The 20,968-nt window shown below is 40.6% G+C and overlaps 1 protein-coding gene and 3 non-coding genes across 4 annotated transcripts in view; all 4 read left to right on the top strand.

The window, feature by feature from the left end:
* Positions 1-20,968, top strand: part of cavin2a (caveolae associated protein 2a) — an 89,426-nt gene that overhangs the window by 35,432 nt on the left and 33,026 nt on the right. The gene's annotated exons all lie outside the window — the stretch shown is intronic.
* Positions 7,105-7,186, top strand: trnas-aga (transfer RNA serine (anticodon AGA)). Its single transcript has one exon. It is a non-coding gene; the product is annotated as a tRNA-Ser (tRNA).
* trnas-aga (transfer RNA serine (anticodon AGA)) lies at positions 8,714-8,795 on the top strand. The gene has a single exon. It is a non-coding gene; the product is annotated as a tRNA-Ser (tRNA).
* Positions 11,827-11,908, top strand: trnas-aga (transfer RNA serine (anticodon AGA)). The gene has a single exon. It is a non-coding gene; the product is annotated as a tRNA-Ser (tRNA).

The raw sequence follows: 20,968 nt of genomic DNA, 5'->3' as shown, positions 1-20,968 counted from the left end.
CTCCGTGCTGGCCTGAGAGAGAAACGGGCGGACTCTGGCTATATTCTTAAGATGGTAAAAACCGATCTTTGTTATGTTTTTAATATGTGGAATAAAAGTGAGCTCAGAGTCAAAAATCACGCCCAGATTTTTAACTGATTTTGAGGGTTTAAAATCCTGTAACTTTGGTAAAGGTTTCTCTCTCTGGCCTTCGGGACCGATGAGTAAAATCTCTGTTTTGCCCTGGTTGAGCTGTAGGAAGTTTGCTGCCATCCATGACTTGATGTCTAAAATACAGTTAAAAAGGGCATCAATTGGCCCAGTGTCATCAGGAGACACGGCGATGTACAGTTGCGTATCGTCAGCGTAACTATGGAAGCTGATGCCGTGTCTCCTGATGACGTCCCCAAGGGGCAGCATGTACAGATTAAAAAGAGTTGGACCTAAAATTGACCCTTGGGGAACCCCACACTTTATCTTATAGGTTCCTGAGGAACATGTATCCATACTTACGAAGAAACTACGATCAGTGAGGTAGGACGTGGACCATTTAAGAACAGTACCAGAGAGGCCGACCAGGTGCTTCAGTCTGTTTAATAAAATGTGATGGTCTACTGTATCGAAGGCGGCGGTTAGATCCAGCAGAACCAAGACTGTGAGTTTTTGGTTATCTAAATTGCACCTGATGTCATTTAAAATCTTTAAAAGTGCTGTCTCTGTACTGTGGTTCATCCTAAAACCGGACTGATGAGCCTCTAAAATGTGTGTTGAGTTTAAAAATTCATTCACTTGATTAAAAACAAGTTTTTCTAAAATTTTACTTAAAAACGGTAAGTTGGATACAGGCCGGTAGTTATTTAAAACATTGGGGTCCAACCCACTCTTCTTCAGAAGGGGCTTCACCACCGCCGTTTTAAAGGCGGCGGGGAAGGCACCCGTCTGAAGAGAACAGTTGACCAAATACAAAAGCTGTTCCTCAAAGAACCCATAGAATGTTTTAAAAAACGGTGTGGGAATGGGGTCTAAAAGGCAGGTTGTGGGCTTTACCTTGGAGAAAACTCTACAAAGTGTCCCCGCATCAACCAAGGCAAAACTCTCCAGTGTTTCCTCAGGTAAAAGCATTGATCCAGGTGTGTTAAGAGTTAAAATCTGTTGAGATAAAAGACTGGATCTAATGTCATCAATTTTACCCCTGAAGTGGTCTGCAAAATCCTCACAGAGGGCACCTGTTGCTGTCTTATGGGATCTGTTCAGGTTTCCATTTGTTAGAAGATCTATTGTGGAGAAAAGGAATTTGGAATTGTTTTTGTTATTTAGAATTAGGTTTTTGAAATGGGCCGTTCTTGCTTTTTTAATACTGTTATTGTAGTACTTAAGGTGTTGGCAAAAAATGTCATAGTGAACTGTTAATTTTGATTTCCTCCATCTTCTTTCGGCACTCCTGCAGTTTCTTTTTAGTTTCTTTATTTCCTCAGTTCTCCATGGGGGTGTAGGTTTTATGCTAATTCTTTTAGTTAAAATCGGAGCCACTGAGTCCAGCGTTGTTTTGAGTATTTTGTTAAAATTGTCAACGATAAAATCACAGGGAGCTGGTAAAATTTCTGCAGGAGTGTTCTGTAAAATCTGGATAAAATTTGCAGCCACTTCAGGAGTTAGGTTACGTTTCCTCACCGTTCTCACCGGGGCCTCCCGCTGGTTAAAACTGGTGATGTTAAAAAACACGCAAAAATGGTCAGACACAGCCAGGTCCACAACAGAGCACGCACCCAGGGACAGGCCGTAGGTTATGACCAGGTCCAGGGTGCGCCCTCTGCTGTGGGTCGGCTGTGTGACATGTTGCTTAAAATCTAGACAGTTTAAAAGGTTTAAAAATTCTCTGGATACTGGGTCTGAGATGTTGTCTAAGTGCAGATTAAAATCACCAGTTATTAAGATCCTGTTGTAAGAGGTGTGAATAATTGATAAAAGTTCAGAGAATTGGCTGATAAAACAGGTGGAATACTGGGGGGGTCTGTAGACCGTTATGCAGAGAATTGGGGGGTTGCTAAAAACAAAAGCATGGTATTCAAATGATGTGTAGCTGTTAAAAGGAACTGCATTGGATGACATAGTTGTTTTTGTTATTGATGCAGTTCCGCCCCCTCTCTTGCCCCCCCTGGTAGAAAATAGAAAGTTAAAATCTGGCGGGGAGGCCTCAGTGAGAACAACAGGTGCATCTGTGCCAAGCCATGTCTCTGTAAGGAGAATACAGTCCAGTTTCCTGTCTAAAATCAGGTCATTTATAATAAAGGATTTGTTTAAAAGAGAGCGCACGTTCAGCACAGCCATCTTGATGTCTGTGCCGAACGCGCGCTCATCATGGTGCTTTAATGGAACATTAAAAACATAGCTCGATCTAAAAACATTCCTGTGCTTTGTTTTTCTGCTTGAGATGAGTGTTTTGATAATGTGGGTGTCCAGAGATTCTGGTGACAGGGGTGGTGGTGGTGCTGTACAGGTGTGTGTGGTGTTGGTGTATGTGGTGGGTGGGGGTGAGTGAGATGTGCTCCTATGTGTCTGTGTGTTAGCAGTGAGTCATGAGGTGGTGGTGCAGGACTGTACTGTCAGGTCAATGTTTACTGATAAAAGCCGTGACCCCACCTGGTTTGGGTGGAGGCCGTCATGTTTAAAAAGGTGGGGTCTGTTTGGCACCACAGGTGTCACACTTCTCCGTATGAAAGTCAGAGAGGTGCTCTGTGAACCTTTCTCCCTCCACAAGCTCGCTGCACTTAAAGCACTGTATTCTCTGCCCTGCCACCGATGCTCCTGCCTCTGTGTCTCCTCTCCTTCTCTCCTTGTCTCCTTTCTCTGCCTCTGTGTCTCCTCGCCCTACCACCGTGCTGACTTGGAGTTGTCCTGCCTGTGCCTGCTCACTGCCTGTGCTCAGCTTCTCCTGCCTCACCGGAACCAGCGCCTGATGACAGTTCTTCTGGCTAGGTGTGGGGAAGTACAAAAAGAGGGCTGTGCTTAATGCAATTGAGAATCTTACACTACTAGTTTTCTCCAGAATTGTGCAGATATTGTTCAATAAATAAATTCACATGCTACAGTGACTCATCATGATTAAATAATTTCACTTACCTTATGGCAGTGTTTCCCAACCCTGGTCCTCGAGGCACACTGTCCTGCATGTTTTAGATGTTTCCCTGCTTCAGCACACTGTGATACAAGTGGATGTGTCATCAACAGAAGTGTCAAGACCTTGATGACAAGCTAATTAGGACCATTAATTAGAATCAGGTTTGATGATGAAGGGAAACATCTAAAACATGCAGGACAGTGTGCCCCGAGGACCAGGGTTGGGAAACACTGCCTTATGGAACCCACAGGAGCACTGAAGGCTATTTTCGGACCTCGTAACAACAACGGTGACGCTGTGCAGGGAAAAAAAAGTCAATTTTACGACAAACCAAACAGTTTTGGCACATTTCCGTACTGAGATTTGATATGAAAATGTTTGCATTTTATTTATTACACGGAAAGGTCATCCGAACTAACAGTTCACCAACATCGACCACAGTTCCCCCTTGTGCTCGATGACACCTGTTGCTATAAGGCCGCGTTCAGACTGCAGGCAAATCTGATATATATCTGATTCCTTCTCATATCCGATTTTCAGGGCTGACTGTCCACACTGTCTTTAGCAAGTGTCCATATCGGATATGGCTCTGTTCAGACTGCGCCACATCATTGACTGATCTGACGGGTTGCCATAGCAACGACGTCGGAGCGGAGGCGTCACCCAGCGTGTGTATTGTGTGAAGTCATGTATTTCTTTTATATATATAAAAAATCCCAAAATATCTGTACCGTTTCTGATTGGGTCGGCACTGCGCATCATTTTTAGACATAAAAATGAACGCATACCGCAAAAGTTGTGTCTCGGTGGAGGGACCCGGCGTCCCAGGCAAAATGAGAAACAGAGAAAGGTGTTCAGAACAAAACCACCAGCAAACTAACAAACCAACCAACAAAGCTCAGAGTTAACAAAACGAACCAGCAATTAATAACTGGCAGCCCCGCTCCATAACCTCTCCTCCTAGGAGGAGAGGGGCTGACGGGCTGCAGGTTCAGGCTCACAGCGCGACTGAAGGCTGATTTATGGTTCCGCGTTACACCGACGCAGAGCCTACGGCGTAGGGTACGCGGCGACGCGCACCGTACGTGGAAATGCAGTCTTTTTTTCTGCTATTAAAACATGATTTGTAATGTGAATTTGCAACACTCAAACTACAAATAATAGTTTTTGACGTGACATCAGAGATTGTACATGCTCTCTGTGAAAGGATGAGTAGCTCCACAACTGGAAATGGGCGGGTGGTTTGGAGCGTCTGGGACAGTCATATCCAATATGAGTGTTTGGACTGTTCAGACTGACACGCATCTGCCCAAATGAGATATGGATCGGATATGAAACTACCTCCCGGAGGTGGTTTCCATCTGGTTTGCAAAAATCGGATATCATGCGGTTTGGGACTGTTCAGACTTCAAAAGAGTCATCCAGTTTCAATCTGGATGGGCTAAAAATCGGATATTTGCCTGCAGTCTGAACGCGGCCTAAGTGCTTGCTGGTAAAGGAACTTTTAACAGTTTAATGTTGTCCTACTATTATTTAAAACAGTAGATTATTTTATAAGCATAATAACAGCTTACCCCAGTTAAAGCGGGTCAAAAATACAGATGCTTCCAGTGTGGAGACAAGGATCTTCTAACAAAGGTTCTCAAACCTCAAAAGTTTTGTGTGCTTATATTTCTGTCCAGTGTGAATTATTTTGCACAAACAGGAGGTTGAAATGCACATTTGAAGAATGGAAAAATTCTAAGTGAAGTTGTTTTTACGGCAGTCAAGCCCTCAAAAAAAGCAAAACACATCTCAATTTTTAATACTATACTAAAGCTTTTTTCTGTTGATTAGACACAGTTTCAATATTTCTCCTCACCAGAATACAGCTTAAAAAGACCTCATCCACTGTTCATTTACGTTTATACTGCATCCTCCAAGTGTTAGGCACTTTAAAAGGTACACACACCCCTCCAAAAAATAAAACATAACATCTTTATTAAACACATTGCAGCAAAATAAAATACCTGCCAAAGGAGCTTAGCATTTTGTAATGCAATTTGTAATTTTGCCCTAAAAGATATTCTTTAAATGCATATCTTGAAATAAAGCTACTTTGTTACATTCACCACAGAAAAAAAACCTGACTTTGATTGCATATGAGCCCAAATGATTTCGGCAATGAATCAATTTTTCAGAATTGTAAGAATAGTAGGAGTTTGGTTATTTATGTGTTGCCTAAAATTCCACATTTGTTCTTGGTACGATGATTCTGTGTTAAATCTATGACATGTTATTTAGCTGAGTTGCAAACTGACACCAGTTTTCAGTCCATTTCATAAGAAAACACCAATGCGTTGTCGGCAGGATTCAACCTGCGCGGGGAGACCCCAATGGATTTCTAGTCCATCGCCTTAACCACTCGGCCACGACAACTGTGGCCACCCACCTGTAAAAGGAAATCAATTTCACAACAAAACAAACAGGCTAGTCACCTTGTTTTTTTCAGTGGACAGACAGGAATCATGCATGTACTGCACCTTGGATAATCTCCACTAACCAAGTATTATTTGGAGTCAGGGTCGATTACCGCTCTTATTTTAGTGTGAATCCCAGAGTGGTGCATTTTTATATTGCATTTTATATTGCACTATCTCTAACTGTATTTGCATTACATCACAGACTCAGTGTCATTGCTTAACTCAAAATATCCTCACTTGCAGGGAATCCTTTTTTTCAAATATGAATATTAAGGCCATACCGGGGAGTCAGAGGACAAGCAACAGTCCTCCATCGACCTCCACACAAACCCCACATACACACAACAGACACATCATAATAATTAAAATGTAGAGTTTAAAAAAAAAATAAAGAAAAAAGGGATGAGCACAGAGGGACCAGAGAGGAAATGGAGCCATCTGCAGTGGGAAAGGGATGCCAACCCAGCCATCCCACCTTTCAACATGGGTCACCTCCACCCCAGGAAGGGCTAAGAGGTCCAGCATCATCCTCCCACTGGGAGCAGGCCGGACCACCCGCAGCACCAGGGCGTGGTGGACCCCCATGTAGGTCCATCGCAGCCAGAGCAGCTGATGCCCCTGATGCAGAGCTCCCACTGAGGAGACACTGGAAATTGAGAACTAAAACAATCTACCATAAAATGATAAGAACATGGTATGACATGTAAAATATTAATCATTAGAATAAAATTTAATAAATAAATAGATAAAATAATAATAATAATTCAATTAAAAAAAAGTGTATATAAAACTGAAATAGTACTTTAAAAGGAGGTAAAATGCTATTAAGAGCAAGACTAAAAAAGTGGCTCTTTAGCCTTTTTTTTAATATCAACATTCTCTGCCGCCCTCAGGTCCACCAGCAGCCAGCATTTTGCTTAATTTTGCTCGGCATGGGGTTGTCATGGTTACCTGCAGTTTCTGGACTGACTCTGAGGTCTACACCCGAACCAGGTCCGAACAAGGTCCGAACACATTCCTAACGAGACCAAAGAGTTTCAAGCAAGATCCGAACAACTCCCAACAGGTCACGTGATGTAGGAGATGACGTGACTATTTCTTGAATGTGATATCTGATTAAATTTCCCGGCCTTTCAGTAAATTTTTTAACTTTTATTTCAACTTTCTGGTAAACTGGGCGCTTTCCCCACGAAGTTTCCTCACCGTTGTCATGGTTACCTGCAGTTTCTGGAGTCTGGACTGCCTCTGAGGTCCTAACACATCCGAACAAGTCCTAACGAGATCAAAGAGTTTCAAGCAAGGTCCGAACAACTCCCAACAGGTCACGTGATGTAGGAGATGACGTGGCTATCGCTTGAATGTGGCCATTTCTCGCTTGTCCCATCAGGGACTTAAGGTCTGGAAAATTTGAGTAACACTCATAAAAGCAACGCCATGAATAAGCCGAATGTAAAATCGTGTGAGGAAAATATTTGATTTAATTTTCCGCCCATCTTTTTAGATTTTATTTCACTACTCGCGCTTTGATGACCGAATTTGCCATCCGTTGTCGTGGCCGAGTGGTTAAGGCGATGGACTAGAAATCCATTGGGGTCTCCCCGCGCAGGTTCGAATCCTGCCGACAACGCACTGATATTTTTCTTGTGAAAAGTGTTTCTTTGCAAATCAGCTACATAACATGTCGTAGATTTGACATCGTCATTAATAACGTACCAAGAGCAAATGTGGATTTTCATGCAAGACTTAACAAATGCTCCTGGTTCTCAGCCTCTGGCCTGTTGAAAATGCATATTTTCCTCTGAACATAAAGGGACATCACACCTGCCAAGTATGAATCTGGTTTCCCAGTCTTCGTCATTTCTGAGCTTTCAGTCGCTCTGCTACCTTCATAACATCCCTCTTCCATCATTCAAATCCGAAAAAATTGTTTCATAGTCTATTATTATATTAAGTTATGAAATCTCATGGGATGTTTAACTATAATATTATTATATCGTTATATATAACAGTATGGTGATATAATTTGGTTATATGATATAATATTTTATAAAATGTTATAAAAATCATGTTATATTAGGATATTACTATATTATTACTCTACATTGTATAGTGCTGTACCACTCTATATGATAATTATTTATTTGTTTAACTTATTTACTTTCATCACCTTATCTACACACACACACACTTCTTCTTCCAGGATTCTTGTTACTTCTTGCAGCAATGAGCAGCTGCTTTCTTTCAGAACTGTGGTGTAGAACTCCGAACAGGTCTGCTCATTCTTCATGAGCTCCGCCGAGCAAAGCACCATATTTTAAGCCTTTATTTGTTATAATTTTGATGATTGAATTGTTTATTGATTTCATAAAATATTCAATTTTTTTAGCCATAGTCATCCAAATTATAACAAATAAAGGCTTGAAATATCTCACTTTGCATGTAGTGGGTAATAATATATTTGTTTCACCTTTAGTTGTACTGAAACGAATTAAGTTTAACAAATATTCTTATTTTCCGACCTTCACCTGTATATTATGACATCAATAAATAACAGAGAGCGAACCAACATATGTTGCTGTCTTTAATATATCCTGTCCTTTATTTTGTTCATTATTGTTAGTTCTTTGTTCATGTGTGTGTGAGTGTGACAGACGTGCATGGGACAGTTGTGAAATACGGAATAAACTGCGTTCGGTGTTGGTTCAATACGGAACGCAACTTTTAATTCCCAATTATGTACAGAATTGTTACGTATACGTAACAATTCTGTATTTCAAGGGACGGTTGGCAACCCTACCCAACAATAGTGAGCTTCATTTTGCTCGACATGGGGTTGTAATGGTTACCTGCAGTTTCTGGACTGCCTGTGAGGTCCTAACACATCCTAACCAGGTCCGAACAAGTCCTAACGAGATCAAAGAGTTTCGGGCAAGGTCCGAACACGGATCCGAACAGGTCACGTGATGTAGGAGGTGACGGATTTAATGTCTGGAAACTTGAGTAACATTCATAAAAGCAACACTATGAATACGCCGAATGTAAAACCGTTTGACAAAAAATGTGTGGTTTAATTTTCTGCCTCTCCGGTACATCATTTAGCTTGTATTTCCACTTTCTGGTCAACCGGTCGCTTTGATAACGGAGTTCGCTCACAGTTGTCGTGGCCGAGTGGTTAAGGCGATGGACTAGAAATCCATTGGGGTCTCCCCGCGCAGGTTCGAATCCTGCCGACAACGCACTGATATTTTTCTTGTGAAAACTAGTATTTCTTTGCATCTCGGCTAAATAACGTCAGATTTAACACAGAATCATCCGTAGGCTACCAAGCACAAATGTGGGGTTTTTCACATTACAAATGAACAAAGCTAATAACATTTTCACAATTCTTAAAAACCGCATTGTTTCTAATAAATATGTTATGTTTTGTTTTTTGTGAGAGGCGTGTATACCTTTTAAAGTGGCTAAAGCTTGGAGAATTCAGTAAATGAACAGTGGATTGAGATCTTAACTGTATTCTGGTGAGGATAAATATTGAAACTGTATGTCCAATCAACAGAAAAAAGCTTTAGTGCAGTATTAAAAAACTTAGCTGTGATTTACTTTTCTGGGGCCTTCTTGACTGCAGTAATTCAACTTCAACTTGAGGTTTTCCATACTTCAAATGTGCATTTCAACCTCCTGTTTTTGTGCAAAATAATTCACACTGGACAGAGATTTAAGCACACAAAACTTTAGAGGACAACTAAAGTTTGTTAGAAGATTCTTGTCTCCACATTCTGTATATTTGACCCGCTTTTATTGTGGTAAGCTGTTATTATGCTTGTAAAATAATCTTCTGTTTTAAATAACATACCTGTGAAGTCTCCCGTTTTGGCCGGGAAACTACCGTATTTTACCCCTCTTTCCCGCCGTCTTCCCGTATTAGTATTTTCCCCGTAATTTCCCGTTTTATAATATAATATTTTAGATTATAATAACTTTTAAACAGCAAACTGAATTTCACTAATCTCGCGATAACTGCCCCATTACTGTAGCCTGGGTGGCAGTTCTCGCGAGGTTATTGGCGACGACGGGAGCAAATGGAGCAAACCTACATCCATGGAGCAAACTCGGAACAACAAATCAGAGAGATGGATGTAACAAGAGTGGAGGAATTTCTGTCCCCAAAAAGCGAAGAATTCGTGTAAATGTTTCTAAAAATGGGAAACCAAATTTACTTTCCTAAAGAGGAGATACAGAAACATGCGTCTGTGTCATCAGTCATTAATGCCAGAGAGCCACCTGAGTGAAAATGACAAATTAAAAAAAAAAAAGAAAATGTAAATGTTTCACTTGAAGACAATCAATGTGTATATAAACTAAAAATATACATTAAATAAATGTGCTTTAATTCACTTTTTGTGTTTTTTTAGGAATTACACACATAGGAATGTCCACAGCATTTCAGTGTCTACAAAGGTAGACTTATCAGATTCTGAGCACATGATTGTAGTCTGTAGTCTTATAGATATTTTAGATTTCTCTTAAACCTGTCTTAAAATGTAAGATACTGGACCTCGGTTGGCGGAAAATTTCCCGTATTTCTAAATCCAAAACTTGACACGTGTGTTAAATAATAGTAGAACAACATTAAACTGTTACCAGTGTCGCAGCGTCGAGTAACGGGCTGTACCAATACAAAGTTAAATCACATTGCCTGACAACGCCACCTCGGGAATTTCACCCAAAGAATTATTTAATATCTCTAGTCAAGACACACAAGTTCGTTTACTCAAGGCAAGAGACGTGAAATCCAGATACTTTATAAAAATAGGTTTTATTGCACAATGTTTTAAAAGAATACTAAAAAACCAGTCATGAAAATAAAGAGCAAAATAAATAAGGGGCAGGAGCTGTAGCGTACTGGTGCAGAGGGGTACTAGTGAAGGGAGTGGGAGTCTACAAAAATGAAAGATATTAACGTAAAAATAATTAAACACTCAACCACACGTGGCAAGCACACAGCACACAAAAGGGAAGGACTCCACCCAAATCACCAACACCACCACCGGCCTACAGCAACTGCAAAACAAACAAATTGTTACAAAAATAGTCATATAATAAACACGCAAAATAAGACAAAAGGGCAGGTAACTACTACACTTAAAACACTGCCCGAAATGAAATAAACAAGGTTAAACAAACACTGGTCCCAAAGACTGTTAAACTAAATTAATTAAAAGAAAATGGCACTGTATCGCCACATTTATTATCGGGGTCAAGCCGGGTACTGGGCGAGACTTCAGGGGACCCCAGCAGAGCAGACAAGCACCGCAGTGCCGCAGACAAGGCAGAAGGCAAGCGAGCAAGCAAGTGGGAGAGCAAGCAAGCAAGCAAGCAAGCAACAAACTGCAGCAAACAGCAGCAGGAGACGAAACAGCAGCGGTGGCTTTAATCAGCTGGTGGTTCTGACGTCACACCACCGGGGACTCCGTCAGCTGATGAGCCTTCCTACTATAAACAAAACTAAATTAGTATCCCAAGCTAAAAGTAAGTAAACTTGGAAGGCAGCAAAAGTAATAGCATACCTTCTAGTAGGTTCACACAGGCATAGAGTGAGGGAGAGAGGAAACCCGCAAGGTCACCAGCATTTGTCCGTGACCACACTAGTGTTCAGCCAGCGTGGATAACAACCATAGTAGAGAGAGACCTACACAGGAGATGCTAAAATCACGCAACAGGAGCACGGCATTCAGTCGCCGCTCTGCAAGGAAATACAAATTATTTTAACCTACCGAGAGAGCAAGACTAACAACTAGAGTGAAGCAGCAGCAGCATTACCTGAGAGGCAAGAATGTCTGGGGCGGAAATGACGCAATGGGGGAAGTGCAAGACACAGGGAAAGCTGCCACTTATATACACAGCTGGACCAATTATGGTTGGCTACCAGCTGTGTTGATTAAGGGCAGCTCCCTCGTTCTGCTACACCAGCAAGCACTTAATAACGACAGGTGTCATCGAGCACAAGGGGGAACTGTGGTCGATGTTGGTGAACTGTTCGTTCGGATGACCTTTCAATGTAATAAATACAATATTAACATTTTCATATCAAATCTCAGTATGGAAATGTGCCAAAACGGTTTGGTTTGTCGTAAAATCGATTTATTTTCCCTGCACAGCGTCACCGTCGTCGTTACGATGTCCGAACACATCCGAACAAGATATGAACGCTCACTGTTTGTATTAAAACATACTTATATACTTATATTTTCAGTATTTGAGAGCACCGTTGTCGTGGCCGAGTGGTTAAGGCGATGGACTAGAAATCCATTGGGGTCTCCCCGCGCAGGTTCGAATCCTGCCGACAACGAATCTTTTTCCGCCCAGATACTCGTTCTTTCTCATCATATCAGAGCGTCGTTGCGTAAAACCCTTGACATTTTATCACTCTCAAATACTAATACCAGTTCGAGACTCACCGTGAGGAACATTTTCAACTGTTTCTTTCCTGACTTGAGTTTCTTTACTTTTCTACTTCGCATAATTTGAGTCAGATTGTTTTACAATGGACAAAAATATATATTGTATGAATGTCTCTATGAAGTAATGGTAACTCTACTAAACAAATAACTGACACATTCACCGACATCAAGGAAATCCTGCTATCATGAAGCAATAATCATTCATGCACAATAATGACAACAAATGACATCAACAGTATTTTACTATTCACATTATAAAGGAGGCATTTTATGAGATTTTTTTTTTCTTTTTCAAAAGCTGACACAATTTTCTGAGGAATTTAGAACATTTCTGTACCATGCTATGTTAAAACTACAAATATGTAAACTTAATTACAAACATATCTTTACATCTTTTCACAGGAGGCAATCTCAGGGCTAGCAACTTCACATTGCCATCATCTTCTTCGGAGTGTGTCTCTTTTAATTGGTGGTTCAATTGCCAAGGGGCCTACATTGTTAACTGTAAATATGGTTGGAAAGTTGATCTGTGATGTCACCCATAGGTTTTCAGACAACCAGAGGAGCTCTGGAGCTCCCAGCAAATGAAATACCCCGTTTCAAATGTCGTTTTGGTGGCAAAAGCTATTAATCTGTCATATCCTTTCCGTGTCCGGGCCGAGTGAGGTTTCCCGTGTTGTGTCAAATTAAGCTGCAGGCTCCACTTTTAAGATGAGGCTGGATCACTGCAAGCTGCCGATTGCTTTATGATTATGACTGATGAGGATATGATAACGGATATCCATTGGCTAAGCTGACACAATGCCCCATATTAGAAATACATGCATTGCTTTATTCAAATTCACCTGAAATCCCTCACCCCACATTGATGTTGTCTAAAAGAAAGGACAGAGCAGACTTTACTTCTTGAGGTATTAGGTCCTTTGGCATTTGCAACAAGATATTGTAGAGATTGCAGTCTACTGTGAAGACTGCAATCTCCGATCTGAAGAATCCTCTTCTGAAGAATCTTCTCTTTAGTCAGAGGATTCGTCAGATCTGCTGCAACCCTGCTAGAGGAGATCCTTCCTGCTCACAGGAACTAATAAACCTCAACAATCTTTGAAGAGACTGCAGATTAATCTAAAGAGCATTTTTTTCAAACAAGACAGTTATGTATAATATACACATTTAATATAGACAGTACTGTAAATTTGCACCATTATCAACCTCTTCTAAAGTATATTTAAAACAAAAACATGAATAAGAAGTTACAGTCCCCTTCAACTCAGCATACACCCTACTCCTGTTTGCACATGCATTTGTCTGCATAGTAGCAAGCAGACCCAGTCAGTATAATCCTATTAGTTTCTACTCCTCTCATGCTGGTTTGGGCACAAATCCATTGGGCTTGAGGCCAGGGAGGAGCAGGAAGGAAATTTCTGTGAATGTCTGAGTATCTTTTCTCATCTGATACTTAAGAATGCAGCCGGTGCTTTCAATGATAAGCACAAGGTCACTCCACATGATTACACTTCATTTAGCCCACGGAAAATTCACTCTCTTGGTGTTTCTGTCATGTTGAGTCATAAACAGCAGAAAAGCAGATAAACTAAATGTCTTATGTTGAAAACATGGCTGTGATGTGTTGAGCAAAAAAAAAGGGAAAGCCATGCAAAAAGAAAAGCACTCCGAGAACATGTGATATGTTTATGGCTGGCATCTGTGGGAGTATATTTTACTGAGATCACTGAGGCAGTCATGATTTTTTTGGGGGGGGGGTGCAACTTTGTTTGTAAAGGGAATTGGACAACCGACTCGAAATAGCTTTTGTTGAAGCGATTGGTACATGGGTTCACTTCATTTTTCCTTCAGCACTGTTGGTGTTTAATGGGTGAGAAATGATATTAAAAAACAGTTATTCCAAGGGGTGTACATACTTTTTCTTGTCAATGTGGAACTGTGGAAAGAGCACAGGTTATTGTGTTAGCAGTATGCACAAGTATCATACAACTGAAACATCCCACAATATAAATGTAACATTTTTTAGCATTTAGCATTTGAAAATCTGCAGACCATTTCCAATTCTCACATGTAAACATCTCCTCGCTGGATATAACTTGTAGTGTAATCACAGTCCTGTTAAGCTGATTAAAGGGGGTATTAGCTTGCTGTTTTCAACACACAAACATGAGTGAACAGAAACATTAAACTTCCTATGTTCCCAACACAGGACCTACAGAGCTTGAGAGAAGCCTTCAGTTCTAGAATCTGACACTTACCCTAAAAAATAAATAATTATTCAGGTTGCTGAACTATTTTAGACTCATGTGTGAACATGCCGGTTTCGTCCGTATGGGACATAACTGCAGATAGTTTGCTTGCCAATTGCTAATGAAGTTGCCTCCATATGATAAAACCGAGTGTGGGAGATTACGGATGTTGTAGGACACCAGTGATGAACCAGCGATGAACTAGGGGCAAAACAAAGCATTTTGCTTGCAGGTGTGTGACTCAGAGATCCTCGCGTTGAGATCCTCACTTAAAAAAGCCCTCACATTGATTTCACACTCAACCTGGCCAATCTTTTTGGTCATTGATGGTATTTTTTTACCTGAAAACAAACACAGACAACGGCAAATAAGTGCACAGACACCAGGCTTTTCACACATTCTGAGACCGTGTGTGTGATGCTCAATGTCTCAAAATTGGCCTATTAGCTCCAGAACTGATAGCATCGCAGAAATCACAGAGAACACACACATAACGCACAAAGCCACCTTTAAAAGAGTGTGTGGCTAACACATGCTGCTCTGTAAAAAAGGGTCATTTAAAGATCCATCACCATCTGTTTTCGTCCCAGCATGCCATTTTCTCCTCTGTGGGGGCCTTTGATTTAGAGACAAAAGGGTATCGTTGCTTACTTCCTTCCTACTGTGCGACCAGACATCTAGTCTAAGCTGGTTATACAAATCAAACACTGCTGGGCATCCATTGTATCATCTTAGGCATGACCACCTGCATGTGTGTGGTAGTTGTTGGTAATTGCAAACATTATGGCTGCAATTTAAACCTTGATCCGGGAACCCGCTTGTTGTGGCTATTACATAGGTGAAAACTGTCCAAGGAAGGCTGGATGTTTGCTTCTGAAACCTTTGCTGCTGATTATTTTTAATCTGATCTGCAGCCAGTTCCAGTTAATAAGCAATACTAATGCGATTGTATTTTTTGGGAAACGTTATCATCTTCAGGAGCCCCAAGAGCAGAAAGGTTGCTCATGCCTTAAAGAAACAAGTAAGCTTAAGAGCATGGATTTTAAGTTTGATGACCTTCAATATGTAGATATTTGTATTTCTCAGGATCTTAATGATGCAGTAGTCAGTACTAAGAATAAAACACAGATTAACCCAATGAGTCAGCATACAAAAGATGGCTGTGCCCATGTTTCAAGGATACCTCTAATATATTACGTGCAACATTTCTTTTTTTTGTTGTTTTTTATCATTGAACTAAATCATTTGCTCATAGTGGACAAGCAACAACATGTCATGTCATGTTTCATGGTGTCATTATTTAACAAAAATGAAGCCAAATGAAAGAAAAATCACGTGAGCAATGCTAAGTAATCCCTTACTGCATCTAGAGGGTTTTAGACAGTAACTTCCTTGGTCTGGAGCATTCAGTCATTTGTTAACAAAATGCCAAGAAGGAAATACATAAACAAAGGACTTATAAAAGCAATTGTTGCTGAACATAAATCTGGATGGAGAATTCTCTATTCAATGGTGACAAAGATTATTCACAAGCGGAAAGTATTAGGGACAGTTGCCAATATCCTCAAGAGTAAACGGCACAGCAAATTTACCCCAAAGTCAGAGTGTGCATCGCTCAGAGAAATATTATAGTTAGTAGGAGCTGCTCTTAGAGTATTCCATTCGCTGAGACTTTCCCTGGGACCAAGCTTTGACCGAGCCCTGGGGACCACCAGACCACGCCCGTATACCAAGCTTCAGCTTGTCCAGGATCCGGGTGGAGCTGGCATCACTGCAGCTCCATCAGTACTCATGTAAAACATTATTTCATTAACAATATCTTATAACATATAATGGATGAACAAAGTCCATTAGAGTGAATGCAACTTATTATTTGTTAGCATGATGGGTAAGCATGAGCCATGCCAAACGCACTAACCTATGGTAATTGAGCTAAGGTGGGCATATTCCATGTGGCCTCCAGGGTTGCTTGTTCCACTTATTTGGCACATTTTGATTAAAATAGGTTCAGGTAGAGTCAGCCGTGCAGTGGTCTGAAAAAAAGGCATAAAATAAACTCCTTTCAACTTAAAACAGGTATGTGATGGTACACAGGGTTTTGTACAGTTTATGGTCTTCTGAAGAGTTTGCTATGTTAAGTTGGCAATGCTAAAGCTTTTCTAAACATAAAGTTAAATTAGCATTTTGTATTTTCTGCGTCTAAGATGTAACAATTACACCAAAGACTATCACGATATAATAATACAATAAAGTCTATGAAAGTAGTATTCTGCTATCCTCATCAGCCATACACTTCATAGAGGAATACCCCAACCAACTGACCATATCTACAAATGGATTCAGTTAGCAATGTCAGAGGTGAGAGGTATCCAAGAGTATTAAAGAGATGCAAGTGTGGACTGTGAAAACCTTTCCTTGGCCAAAGTTCAGTATTAAAATGAAACTAAAATATGAGCATTCATATTTTTAAGATACCTTTGATGAAACTAGTTAGACGGGTTAGAAAAACGGAAATGGAGAATAAGTTGTTTATCTTAGAAGTAACCCCCCACTGCTTGATATTGCATGTCATATTATATTAAACTTGTTCATCAACTATTCATGGAAACCCTGTTGATGCCAGCAGCCAACGGTTTCACGAGTACCACGCCTCCCGGGAAGGTTTTAGAGCCGCTCCAGATGTGTTTCCCAGGAGACAAAGCCCTGTACAGTCAAAGCAACTTGCCACAGCATGTTGGTTGGAGTGATAATTGTTCATGCACTGGTTTCACCCACAACTTCTTTACTAGTTCATTTATGTTTTTATATTTGATTATTTCAATTCAATGTAATTCAATTTTAGTTATAGCCTATAGTGTCTATAACAATAGAAGTCTCCTTCTCTAGGTGCTTTCCAGAGACCCAGAACATGACCCCCGAGCAATTATTACATAAACATAACAATGGCAAACATTTCACACATTGAGCAGCAAGGGGGAGAAACTGTGGGAGAAGAGGAGGCCATGCTAAGAGGCTAACAGACAGAAAGTGTACCGGTGATTGGGGACGATGAAAGTTACAGAACAGAAAAATGTGCAAGTGTTGAATTAAAGACAGAAGTTTACCAGATATAGTATTATTTTATCAGAAAACAATCTAAATTTAGACAAAAAAAAGTCTGGAGGAATCCGACCCTGCAACACCATGCAGGGTCTGCAAACAACAGACTGCAAACAATAGGAAGTGACGCAATACGTGACGCAATATGTTACCCACAATTATGGAAACTTCCATCCTTTCTTCTTTTTTTTCTAGACCTGCTACACATTGTTCAGGGGCAACATGATTGAAAAAATAAATAAATAGATAAGCCATACCATGTGACTATTTCACAAAAGTCAAATTCAGGCAGGATTGACATGGGGGTGTATATATATATATATGTAGTACATCATGCACTTACACGTCTTAGCCTCCAGGGGGCAAGTGCATCCATTTCCTCAAGCTGATTTATCAAGGTCGCCATCCCTTAGCTCTTCTAAACATTTCCTTCAAAATTATGAGGGTAACATTTTGATGCGTGGTACAGTCCATCACATGCAGCTGTATGAAAATTAAATGGTTCTTGATTGAATGGCAAATGAACAAGGCAAAAAGAAAATAAATGAAGAGAAAATTTGTTGACATAGAACCGAGAAATAGTCAAAAATTTACCAGATATCAGGAACATGGGATAAAAGAAAAAACAAGGAAGTGTAAGATACGTTTTGGAAAAAGAAATATGAATGGGGTGATGGGGTCGGGATATATGTAAAGCCAGGGAAAAAAGATAGAGACAGTTGGAAGAATGGCAGGATGGGACTGTCATGCTTTTCACTCTACAGCATAGGATGGGTGAAAGCAGGAAAGGTCAGAGGTCAAGATCGAGTATTGTGAGGTCACACTTTTATGTCAACAGAAGTGTCCATCTCCACAGGGAAGTAGAAAGAGGTGGTAGAAACACAGGTTTATACTCAGAGGAGGAAGGAAATATGTCTGGGTTAGTGTTTCTGCCACTTCCACTCAACTTTGACAGATATGAAACTTATTGAGTGAGTGGCCTGAAGAGGAGGTGTTAGCCACAGGTGTTGACACAAGAGAATCTGCTGGGAGCACAACTGACTACACTGGTGGTGAAAACACAGGGATGTAACAGAAATATGGCAGAAATGTTGTGGTTGTCATGTCAACACAGATGTCAAGATGACTTCAATCTCCCAGAAAGGATTAGATTTCTCAGCCCCTCTGAAATGTAGAATGATGAAAGTCTCACTAATGTTTTGTCAAACCTTTATTGCATCATGGATGGTTTTCATTGCTAACCTTCTAACTTGTTCCAAAAAGGTATCTTTTGCAGGTAAAGTCTTTATTTTGACAGAATCCTCATCAAATGTATCAGTTTTTATCCTGGAATACCAATTATCTTATTACAACCACATGTAAAAGAAACAAACTTACTTTACTGTATTAATACATTTGAATGAAAATGTATTGCAACATCCATATTTAGAAGCTGGAAGGGTTTCCCAACCAGGATAACGAAATATGCTTCCCGCATGCCTCAATTTTCAGTTCCTATTGTTTAAAACGTCACTATTGCTGTCAACTGGTGATTTTTAACATCTGAGTTTAAGCTGCTTTCAAACAACACAATTTAAACCATATATTATCCCAAATATGTGGATTTTCACCAGCCCAGCATAAGTGCCTAAACCAAGTGGGCCATAGAAGTATACTGTATACAGAGAGAGACCACATCTTAGCCAGGTGGTTCAATTGGCTATTTGAGTAGAAAACAGTGTTTGGGAAGATTTCTTGCTGTTTGGATATCGGGAAGATTCAACCAGTATATTTTACAATTGCTCTAAGGTGTGGTCCCTCTTTGTGTCTTATCAGTAGCAGGCTTAATCTCAGGTTGGGCGTGTGAATGTATTGACGTTAGGAGAGACAATGAATGACCAATCCTTTACACTATCAAAGAGAATCGAATAAAGCTAAGGTGGGGGCTTGAAACCTTTCCTAGGTATGCAGTGATAAGAGTCTTATAATTATACTACTGAAATAGGTTTTTAAAGAATCCAATAAATTCCAGCCATTATCTGTATCCACTTATTCCAGTTCAGGGTCCGGGGGGCTCTGCTGGTGCCTATCTCAGCTCTCCCCGGCGATAGGTAGGGGTGTACTCAGACAAGCTGCCAGACCATCGCAAGACATCACATAAATAGATTAATTCTAGTGTATTATTGAACAAAATATTCTTCAAAATGTAAATAAGAACAAATAGCCATTCTTAGAAGTTACACTGTAAAGTACTCCTTTTGTAAGGATTGACTTTGTGTACCAGTCCTTGGACTTGAGCTAAAGTAGTATTTGACTAAAAAGTATTTTATCAGTATGTTGTGCAAAGGGTGTGGAGGATGTTTATATCTCCATTAGTTTGTCAGTGTCTCTGAGTCACTGGTTCTGATACTTCCGGTTCAACAGATGGGTGCAAAGAACATGACTCCCTCCGACATAGAACTTTAGCACATATTCAAGATCTTGCTGCATTCATTGAAAGATGCGTTTCCAAAAGTACTGTGCCCTCATGTACCATTTCAAATCCAGTCTGTTGTCCAAGTGAAAAAGTCTCGCTTCCACCTCATCTGGAAACCATGACTGAACAGTGTTATGCTTCTTCCTGGTCCTCCTAAAAATCCCCATTTACCCTCTTTGTGTTATTCCCATTTGAGATGGATGGAACCTTCTGCTGATTCAGGCTAAGGCCAGTGATGTAGGAGGTGTTGCAGAATCCCCCATACAAGTTATGGTCCGCACGAGCCTTCAGGACCCTGGAGCTGATGCATCCAGGACCTTCAGTCTTGTTTTGGTTCAGTCTTGCCAGAGAAGTTGAGAGTAAAAGATGATGTTAAGCTCTCTGACTCAGGTGTGGGGTGACACTGCAAATCAGTGACAAGAAGTATGTGGGTTCAGGGACGGGGGGGCGGCTCCTTTTAGAGTCATTCTGTTTGATCTCCCTACTTGATGCTTGATATCTCTTTCATCCCTTTTCATACATCAAGCACGTTGCTCTGCTGGAGCTTGTTTTCAAGCTTTTTGTTTCACAGCTCGTTGTGCCCTCTTAGCTTGACTTCTTAACTCCCTCTGCACTTCCTGAATTAGCTCTCCGTCTTCATTGAGGGTCTAAGGAAGATAGTTGTTCAGCAGTTCCTCCGGGTCACTGGTGATCCAAGGCTTGTTATTCATGAAAGAGCCTCGCTGTCCTGGTGAGGATGATGTTTTCCAGACAGAAGTAAACATTGCCTTCCACACTCTCAGCCATAGGGTCGATGTTATTTCCATATTGCTGACAGAGTGCAGCCCAGTTTGTGGCCTCCAAACACCCCTGTAGAGTTTCCACACGTACCAGTGACCAAGTTAAACTTGTGTGTGGGTGTGAAAATGAAGATGAATACCTGATTTGCTTTTCCTTCAACGTAATTTGTGACAGTTAGAGGAGTGGCACACGTAGCTAACATTTGCATAGAATAGGTCTAATGTTTTATTATCTTCCATGGAGCATTTGGAACATTTTTAGAATGTTGGAAGTGTAGCACATAGAGAGGTTCGGTTGAGATGGCCAGATATTGCCATGAATACATTTGAATGTTTGTGCCTAGAAACAAATAAGTACTTGCA

This window comes from Cololabis saira, chromosome 6 (assembly GCF_033807715.1).
Source record: "Cololabis saira isolate AMF1-May2022 chromosome 6, fColSai1.1, whole genome shotgun sequence".
Classification (NCBI taxonomy): domain Eukaryota; kingdom Metazoa; phylum Chordata; class Actinopteri; order Beloniformes; family Belonidae; genus Cololabis; species Cololabis saira.
The sequence above is the reverse complement of the archived record's forward strand: the minus strand, read 5'-3'. Positions and strand labels throughout refer to the sequence as shown.